Consider the following 10,658-nt stretch of genomic DNA (forward strand, 5'->3'; position numbering starts at 1 on the left):
TTTCTCGCCGCTCGTCATCCAAGTCTCCCACTCAACACGCAGCGCCACTTTAAATGCCCGGTTCACGCTGATGTCCAGTGGCTGCAAATACTTTGTGGTGCCCCCAGGAATCACAGCTGGAATTGAGTTTGTACTCTTGATGACAGCTTTCACTGAATCTGTTATATGGGCCCTCATGCTGTCCATAACGAGCAATGCTTTTTTTCTGTGAAAAAATCCCCCTGGTCGCTTGGCGTAGCACTCTCTCAGCCAATCCTTCATTAGACTCTCCATCATCCAACCTTTCTTATTGACTTTCACCATGATTTCTTTTGGGAATTTTTCCTTTGGCATTGTCAGCCGCTTAAAAATCACCATCGGTGGAAGCTTTAGTCCGGATGCTGTGCAGCTCAGAACACAAGTAAAATGCGTTCTCTCATGGCCACTTGTTTTCAGTATGATGGACGAGTCACCTTTTTTATTAACAGTCCGAGTGAGAGGCAGGTCAAACGTCAACGGTACTTCATCCATATTTATGATATCATCTGGCCCAATGGAATTCTCCGCTATCTTTGTTTGAGTGAATGTGTGGAAGTTAGCAAGTTTTTCCTCGTGGTCGGGAGGGAGCTGCTGACACAGAGTCGTGCGTACCCTGACGGACAGGCCTTTTCGTCTCATAAATCTAAAACACCATGATGGCCCACCTCTAAAATCTTCGATTTTCATTTTGGTGGCGATTGCTTTAGCCTTCAGTCTGATCTGCACGGTGGAAACACCGCGGCCGCCTGCTCTCTGTGTGTTAACCCAGTCTTCAAGAAAGTTTTCAAGTTCGGGCCATCTGCTATGATTACCTCTGAAAGCTTTTGTCGTCTTTTTGCATTGACTCAGTTCTTCACGCTGGCGTCTCCACCGTCTCACCATCGATTCATTTATGCCAAGATTATGTGCAGCAGCTCAATTTCCTTCTTCAACCGCCAGATTGATCGCCTTTAACTTAAAAGCTGCATCATATGCTTTTCTTCGAGTGTTTTCCATGTTGATGAGGGTGAGTACAAATGACTGATTTACAATAATTTAATTGCGAAAGTGCGCTTGATTTATCGTACAATTTCATTGGACCTCTGTGAACTACTCATCAATTTTATTGGTCTACTGTTACAAGGCAAAATGTTTTTGGCGGCATGAAAAAAAAACATGCATTAGCCGCACCGTAGTATAGGCCGCAGTGTTCAAAGCGTGGGAAAAAAGTAGCGGCTTATAGTCCGGAATTTATGGTACATGCTCAAACTTTTCAATCTGCTGCAAGTCATCACTACAATCACCACGATGCTTTTCCATGGTGAATACTGAAGTAAAGTATTCATTAAGTACCTCTGCCATCTCCTCCGGTTCGAGACACTCTTTCCTACAGTCACACTTAATAGGTCCTATTCTGTCACGTCTTATCCTCTTGCTCTTCACATGCTTGTAGAATGCCTTGTGGTTTTCCTTAATCCTGTCTGTCAAGGCCTTCTCATGGCCCCTTCTGGCTCTCCTAATTTCTTTCTTAAGCTCCTTCCTGTTAGCCTTATAATCTTCTGGATCTCTAATATTACCTAGCTCTCTGAATCTTTTGTAAGCTTTTCTTTTCTTTTTGACCAGATTTATTACAGCCTTTGTACACCACAGTTCCTGCACCCTACCATAACATCCCTGTTTCATTGCAACGTACCTATGCAGAACTTCACACAAATATTCCCTGAACATTTGCCACATTTCTTCTGTACTTTTCCTTAAAAACATCTGTTTCCATTTTAAGCTATCAATTTCCATAACCATATAACCATATAACAATTACAGCCCAGAAACAGGTCGTCTCAGCCCTTCTAGTCTGTGCCGAACACTTACTCTCACCTAGTCCCACTGGCCCGCACTCAGCCCATAGCCCTCCATTCCTTTCCTGTCCATATACCTATCCAATTTTACTTTAAATAACAATATCGAACCTGCCTCTACCACTTCGACTGGAAGCTCATTCCACACAGCTACCAGTCTCTGAGTAAAGAAGTTCCCCCTCGTGTTGCCCTTAAACTTTTGCCCCCTAACTCTCAACTCATGTCCTCTTGTTTGAATCTCCCCTACTCTCAATGGAAAAAGCCTATCCACGTCAACCTTATCTATCCCCCTCATAATTTTAAATACCTCAATCAAGTCGCCCCTCAACCTTCTACACTCCGAAGGATAAAGACCTAACTTGTTCAACCTTTCTCTGTAACTTAGGTGCTGAAACCCAGGTAACATTCTAGTAAATCTTCTCTGTACTCTCTCTATTTTGTTGACATCTTTCCTATAATTCGGTGACCAGAACTGTACACAATACTCCAAATTTGGCCTCACCAATGCCTTGTACAATTTTAACATTACATCCCAACTCCTATACTCAATGCTCTGATTTATAAAGGACAGCATACCAAAAGCTTTCTTCACCACCCTATCCACATGAGATTCCACCTTCAGGGAACTATGCACCATTATTCCTAGATCACTCTGTTGTACTGCATTCTTCAATGCCCTACCATTTACCATGTATGTCCTATTTGGATTATTCCTACCAAAATGTAGCATCTCACACTTATCAGCATTAAACTCCATCTGCCATCTTTCAGCCTACTCTTCTAACTGACCTAAAACTCTCTGCAAGCTTTGAAAACCTACTTCATTATCCACAACACCACCTATCTTAGTATCATCTGCATACTTACTAATCCAATTTACCACCCCATCATCCAGATCATTAATGTATATGACAAACAACATTGGACCCAGTACAGATCCCTGAGGCACACCACTAGTCACCGTCCTCCAACCTGACAAACAGTTATCCACCACTACTCTCTGGCATTTCCCATCCAGCCACTGTTGAACCTATTTTACTATTCCTGCCTGATAGCCTTATAATTCCCCTTACTCGAATTAAACGCTTTCTAACTTGTCTGTATAGTATGTCATGATACGGCAACAATGAATGTAGAATCGAGACAGGTTTTTATAAACAAATAACCATTTATTTAAACACAGTTCAACAAATGAAAAGCAAACAAGCGACTAATTTAACCGGAAGTTAACTGCTATACAGCAACTTGAACAGTTCTTAAAGCGATAAATGCGAACACAGTCTTAAAGCGATAAATGCAAAAGGCCAAGTGATTTATGCAGTCAATTAGGAGAGATCTTCTTGAAGTAACAAATTCCTCGACGACGTCACGTTACTGCTGATCCCAGCCAAAATATGACTTACCTGAAGGATTTACGATGAAGGAAATAAAAACAGCTTAAAGAAACCGACCTTTTCCTTGGCGAATGAGCACTGCAAACCCTTTCTGCTCTCACAAAGCATGGGTTATCTCAGATGCAGGTCACTACCTTCTGAACGAGGATTCAATAAGGTCGATCCTGTATTACCACCAATGACACCAGCTTTACTCGATCCTTCGAATCTCCGTACTTCGATAAATTCTTCACTCACCAACTGTACTATAACTGGATGCATTGTGGCGAAACTTAAGACAGGAAGTAAAACTCCACTTTAAAGCAAAACTGCGTCATGAGACGAATGAGCAGCATAACGGAGTAACTGATGAATTAAACAACGAACTGACCTGTATCACAGCAAGGCTTTCCCGTTTTATACCTATTGGAACAGGCCATCACATGACCTCTCACTGGCAGGAAAATTACATCATGTGACCTCACACTGGCGGGAAATTACATCACCCCACCATCACAAGACCATTACATCATGCTCACCAGATACTCAATTACATCATGGTCATAAGACAGTCACAAGATACCCATGGGGTATGTTACAAGTATGTAATATCAGTGTAAAACTATGTAATATGAGTGTATAGTATGCAACAGGAATGTAGAGCTATGTAATATCAGTGCATAACTATGTAATATGAGTGTATAGTATGTAATATGAGTGTACAACTATATAATAGGAGTGTATAATATGTATTATGAGTGTATAGTTATGTGTGCTGTGATGTGGTGCAGTGCTGTATGAAGTGAATTCAAAGATCATAGCTAATGCTCCTGCGATCTCCTCTCAATTCCCACAACAACCTGGGGTGTATCATATCCGGCCCTGAGGATTTATCAATCTTAATGTTTTTAAGAAGATCCAGCACTTCTTCTTCTTTAATCTCCATATTGTCCAGCACACAGGCTCACTCTACTTCAACTTCATCCTGATCAAGATCCTTTTCACTTGTGAATACTGAAGCAAAGCATTCATTTAGGACCTCCCCAACCTTCTCCGCCTCCAGGCACATGTTGCCCTCTTTATCCTTTAGCAGTCCCACCATCATTCTCGTCATCTCCTATTCTTCACATATGCATAGAACGCCTTAGGATTCTCCTTAATTCTACATGCCAAAGCCTTCTTATGCCCCCTTCAAGCTCTCCTAAGTCCTTTCTTTAGCTCCTTTCTGGCTACCCTATATTTCTCATAAGCCCCTCCTACTTCCTGCTTCTTATACCTAACAAATGCTTCCTTTTTCCTCTTGACGAGTTGCCTCATATGTTTCGTCAGCCACAGTTCCCTTTTCCTACCATTTTTTCCTTGCCTCAGTGGGACAAACCTATCCTGAACCCAGCTCAAGTGGTCCCTAAACTTCTCCCACATTACTTCTGTGCTTTCCCCTTGCTGAAGCTATTTTATCTCTTTCTATAGCTATGCTGAAGGAAATTAACCCAGAAGGTTAATTTACAGGTTGAGTCTGTGGTAAAGAAGGCAAATGCAATGATGGCATTCGTCTCAAGGGGAATTTAATATAAAAGCAAGGAGATAATGCTGAGCTTTTATAAGACACTAGTCAGGCTGCACTTGGAATATTGTCAGCAGTTTAAAGCCCCATATCTCAGAAAGCATGTGTTGTCATTGGAGAGTCCAGAGGAGGTTCACAAGGAAGATTCTAGGAATGAAGGGATTAACATATGAGAAATGCTAGGTAGCTTTGGGCCTGTACTCACTGTAATTTAGAAGAATGCATGGGGATCTCATTCAAACCTACCAAATGTTGAAAGGACTAGATAGGTTGGATGTGGAGAGTATTTTTCCTATGGTGGGGGTATCCAGAACTAGAGGGCATTGTCTCAGAATTGAGGGTGAAGGAGGAACAGAGGTAAGGAGGAATTCTTTTAGCCAGAGAGTAGTGGATCTGTGGAATGCTCTGCCTCAGACTGTAGTGGAGGCCAAGTCCATGCATGTATTTAAGGCAGAAGTTGATAGTGTCCTGATTGGTCAGGGCATCAAAGTATATGGTGAGAAGGCTGGTATATAGTTTTGAGTGTGATCCGGGATCAGCCATGATAGTATAGCAGAGCAGACTCGAATAGCCTAATTCTGCTCCTATGTTGTATGGTCTTATAGTCTAACTCACTGCCATCGTCAGCATCTGAAAGGCATTCCCAGTTTGAGTTAATTTTTTTATTTTAATCTAGCCCCGCTAATGATAGAGAAATACATTTGGCACAATCTCTATGAGTCTGAAGGCCATGAAAGCTTGAAATCTAATCCAGTTATGAAACAGAAATCATAGAAAGTGCATCAAAACAATGGTACCTACTTGGAGTAAGGATTTATTCTGTTCCTGTCTGATCAGCCATGCCCCATGTGTCTTATTTGCAATACTGTACTGTCTAATGAAGCCATGAAACCATCAACATTGCAGGAATACTTCCGTAAGAGACATTCTGAAAAGGCTACTTATGGTATTACTCTGTTCCAGAAGATGAAATAATCATTTGAAATGTGTTGCATACTTGACTCATATGCCAAGAAAGTTAAAAATAACCTGGATATGGTCTCATTGCTTGTTATAACATTCCCAAAATGATAGCAAAGTGTGGAAAATCTTATACAACTGGTGAAAGATTAACAATGCCTGCTGTATCAGAATTGCTCAGACTGTTCTCAGAATGGATCCCAGTATTTTGAAATCATTTCCTCTGAGTAGTAACTCTGTAGCTCATCATATTGATGAAATGAGTGAAGACATTCAGTATCAACTTTGCACAGAGCTACAAGAACCAGAATTTGACATACAACTGGATGAGTCAACGGTGCGAGCCAACAAGGCATTGCTAATGGCATATGTACGGTTTATCAAAAATGGAAATGTTTATGAAGAGATTCTCTTTTGTAAAAACAAACAAATATTAATGGAGAACCAATCTATGATGAGCTCAAAATATACAGAAGATAAAAGTATTCTGATTAGGAACATGACTTCTTGTGTAGCAGTTGGAACACCATATATGACAGGTTCCCATGCTGGTTTAGTACCATTTATGATAAAAGAAATTACAAGTTTGTTTGCAATCCATTGTGTAATTCATCAGCAACATCTTGCAGACAAAAACCTCAACCAGGACTTTTTCAAGCATGAGTTTCAAGCAAGTATTATGTTATGATTAGGAGGTGGAGCCAAGTAGTTATGGCACCCAATGGCGAATCCCTTGCTTGAATCTTCGAAAACAGTTCTATTTCCAACTTTAATATCTCTATTTTTCCCTTTCAAGGTTCTTTTGAAGACACTGCCCTGAAGTTACATGCTGACTACGGTTCTTTGCAGGAATGGGACACGCTCTTGGGGTTCCACAAGCAGCCGCTATTCAGCATGCCAAAATCTCGGCCTAAGATTTCAGCATGGATTCAATAGCCTGGGATCTTGAGGAACTGGTGATGGGCGGATCAAGGGTCGGTGTTGCCACAGGAGACCCATGTGTCGTTGGGGGAGTTGGAACATATGCTGTGTACCTGGGGACCCGAGATCTTTGCAATCTTCTGGCACAGAGCACAAAAAAAGTGATGTAACGGACTTGTAACATCAGGTTTGTGTTGGGGAGCACTTCGGGTCCAGTGATCACAATGCCATTAGTTTCAATATAATTATAGAGAAGGATAGGACTGGACCCAGGGTTAAGATTTTTGATTGGAGAAAGGCTAACTTTGAGGAGATACGAAATGATCTAGAAGGAGTGGATTGGGACAATTTGTTTTATGGGAAGGATGTACTAGAGAAATGGAGGTCATTTAAAGGTGAAATTTTTAGGGTACAGAATCTTTATGTTCCTTTTAGGTTGAAAGGAAAGGTTAAAGGTTTGAGAGCACCATGGTTTTCAAGGGCTGTTGGAAACTTGGTTCAGAAGAAGAGGGAGATCTACAATAAACATAGGCAGCAAGGGGTAAATGAGGTGCTCAAGGAATATAAAGAATGTAAAAATAATCTTAAGAAAGAAATTAGAAAAGCTAAAAGAAGATATGAGGTTTTTTGGCAAGTAAGGTGAGAATAAATCCAAAGGGTTTCTCCAGTTATATTAATAGCAAAAGGATTGTGAGGGATAAAATTGGTCCCTTGGAGAATCAGAGTGGACAGCTATGTGTGGAGCCGAAAGAGATGGGGGAGATTTTGAACAATTTCTTTTCTTCGGTATTTACTAAGGAGAAGGATACTGATTTGTGTAAGGTAAGGGAAACAAGTAGGGTAGTTATGGAAACTGTGATGATTAAAGAAGAGGAAGTACTGGTGATTTTAAAGAATATAAAAGTGGATAAGTCTCCAGATCCTGACAGGATATTCCCTAGGACCATGGAAAGGTTAGTGTAGAAATAGCAGGGACTCTGACAGAAATATTCCAAATGTCATTAGAAATGGGGATTGTGCCAGAGGACTGGCGTATTGCTCATGTGGTTCCATTGTTTAAAAAGGGTTCTAAGAGTAAACCTAGCAATTATCGGCATGTAAGTTTGATGTCAGTGGTGGGTAAGTTAATGGAAAGTATTCTTAGAGATGGTATATATAATTATCTGGATATATGATTATCTGGATTTGTGCGTGGAAGGTCATGTTTGACAAATCTTATTGAATTTTTGAAGAGGTTACAAGGAACGTTGACGAGGGTAAAGCAGTGGATGTTGTCTATATGGACTTCAGTAAGGCTTTTGACAAGGTTCCGCATGGAAGTTAGCTAGGAAGGTTCAATCATTAGGTATTCATATTGAAGTAGTAAAATGGATGCAACAGTGGCTGGATGGGAGATGCCAGAGAGTAGTGGTGGATAACTGTCAGGTTGGAGGCCGGTGACTAGTGGTGTGCCTCAGGGATCTGTACTGGGTCCACTGCTGTTTGTCATGTACATTAATGATCTGTATGATGGGGTAGTAAATTGGATTAGTAAGTATGCAGATGATAATAAGATAGGTGGCATTGTGGATAATGAAATAGGTTTTCAAAGCTTGCAGAGAGATGTAGGCCAGTTAGAAGAGTGGGCTGAAAGATGGCAGATGCAGTTTAATGCCGATAAGTGTGAGGTGCTACATTTTGGTAGGAATAATCAAAATAGGACATACATGGTAAATGGTAGGGCATTGAGGAATGCAGTACAACAGAGTGATCTAGGAATAATGGTGCATAGTTCCCTGAAGGTGAAATCTCATGTGGATAGGGTGGTGAAGAAAGCTTTTGGTATGCTGGCCTTTATAAATCAGAGCATTGAGTATAGGAGTTGGAATGTAATGTCAAAATTGTACAAGGCATTGGTGAGGCCAAATTTGGTGTATTGTGTACAGTTCTGGTCACTGAATTATAGGAAAGATGTCAACAAAATAGAGAGAATACAGAGGAGATTTACTAGAATGTTACCTGGGTATCAGCACTTACGTTACAGAGAGGTTGAACAAGTTAGGTCTTTATTCTTTGGAGCATAGAAGGTGGGGGGGGGGGACTTGATAGAGGTATTTAAAATTATGAGGGAGATATATAGAGTTGACATGGATAGGCTTTTTCCTTTGAGTGTAGGGGAAATTCAAATGAGAGGACATGAATTGAGAGTTAGGGGGCAAAAGTTTAGGAGTAACACGAGGGGGAACTTCTTTACTCAGAGAGTGGTAGCTGTGTGGAACAAGCTTCCAGTAGAAGTGGTAGAGGCAGGTTCAATATTGTCATTTTTTTAAAAAATTGGATAGGTATATGGAAAGGAAAGGAATGGAGGGTTATGGGCTGAGTGCAGGTCAGTGGGACTAGGTGAGATTAAGCATTTGGCACGGACTAGAAGGGCAGAGATGGCCAGTTTCCGTGCTGTAATTGTTATAAACCAATGAGTTGTTTGTTATTGCTCCCCACTCACCGGAAAATTGAGTCACCTGTTTCTCCCTAATTAGGAGAGAGAGAGAGTCTGCTGCATGTCAAATTATGGGGTGAACAATGTAGTCTTTGGGGTAACTGCAAGTCTGTGTCTTTGCTATTGCTTTGCTCATGCTTGAGTGCTTGTAGTGGGTGCTGGGCGCGCTTTATTTTTGTCGGTGGGGGAGGGGAATTGTTGCTCGCTGCTGCTTATGCACGGGAGTGAGGGGAGCTGAGGGGTGGGGGCTTTGGGATTCTAACATTTTACTGTCATTCATTCTTCGGGGCACTCCTCTGTTTCTGTGGATGGTTGCGAAGAAGAAGCATTTCAAGATGTATATTCTATACATTTCTCTGACATTAATTGTACCTTTGAACCTTTGAATTAAAGCTCATCCATTAAATAGCAGAAGAAAATAGCAAATTTCACTAGTTATGTCAAGATAACAATGAACGCTTGCTTCTTCCCTGAAGTGCACTGGCTGTCGAAAGGCTGCTACTTAAAACATCTCTGAACTTTTTGACACTGTGGTTACATTTTTCCTCAAAGGTGACAAGAGCTTGGGAAACAAGATCGAACTTTTGAACTTCTATGTGGAGATTTGGCATACCTAGCTAATCTGTATGACAAAATAAAATTTTAAATATGAAACCGCAGGGTGAAAATTTCTATTTCATCATGGCAAAAAGTGAAGTGTCCACTTTTATAAGATAATTAGAAATATATCAGCAAAACATTGGGAGAAGAATGTTCTCATAGTTTCCCCGCATGGAAAGTATGGCATTCTCTTTCACAGATAGTGATTTGCGAAAAAATACTGCTTACACCTGCAGTCACTGAAGAAGGATTTTCAGAATCAATTCAAGGATTTGAACGATCTGGAAATTCTGGACTGGGTAATTAACCCTGTCTTTTCTCACTGCTTAGAAAATAGACCACTGCAAGAAACATAACTCCATTAAGATTTTAAGATTCTTTACAAATGAACTGGTTGTGGAATTGTGATTATGATTTGGAACAGGCTGAGGATATTTTAAGGGGATTTTAAAAAAAAACTTGGCTAGGAAGTCCAGTTAAATGGTGTACAATTTTTTGTTATCATAGAAGCTGAACTCAGACTACAATGATTTCCAGTACACACACAAATCTTTCTGCTGCAGGTCATGCTGGATACCATGGTGAAAGCATTAGTGTGTGCAAAGCTGTCACACACCACAGACAAGCAGTGGACTGATCATGAAGTGCCTTTCAATTTGTCACTCTGCCATTTTGAAGGTTAAGGCCCCAGGCAACAGCCTCTCAGCACATTATTAATCTAAATAGGAATGTCATTCCAGAACATTGTGCCCAACAGTACTTAAAGTAATCATCAATTAATTGTAAATTTGATTGATTTAGCAAATAGATGAAAGAAAAATTGTGAGCTATGTGGGGTTAGAGTGGTCTTTGAGTAGGTTAAAAGCTTGGGATATCATCAGCCAAAGGGCCTGCACACTGCTCTGCTGTTC

The 10,658-nt window shown here is 40.7% G+C and overlaps 1 long non-coding RNA gene across 1 annotated transcript; it reads left to right on the top strand.

The window, feature by feature from the left end:
• Positions 1-903: 903 nt before the first annotated feature.
• On the top strand, positions 904-9,770 carry LOC140719752 (uncharacterized). The gene is made up of 3 exons (XR_012096997.1): positions 904-1,024; positions 6,547-6,858; positions 9,700-9,770. It is a non-coding gene; the product is annotated as an uncharacterized lncRNA (long non-coding RNA).
• The last annotated feature ends 888 nt before the right edge of the window (positions 9,771-10,658 follow it).

This window comes from Hemitrygon akajei, chromosome 32 (genome assembly GCF_048418815.1).
Source record: "Hemitrygon akajei chromosome 32, sHemAka1.3, whole genome shotgun sequence".
NCBI classification, from domain to species: domain Eukaryota; kingdom Metazoa; phylum Chordata; class Chondrichthyes; order Myliobatiformes; family Dasyatidae; genus Hemitrygon; species Hemitrygon akajei.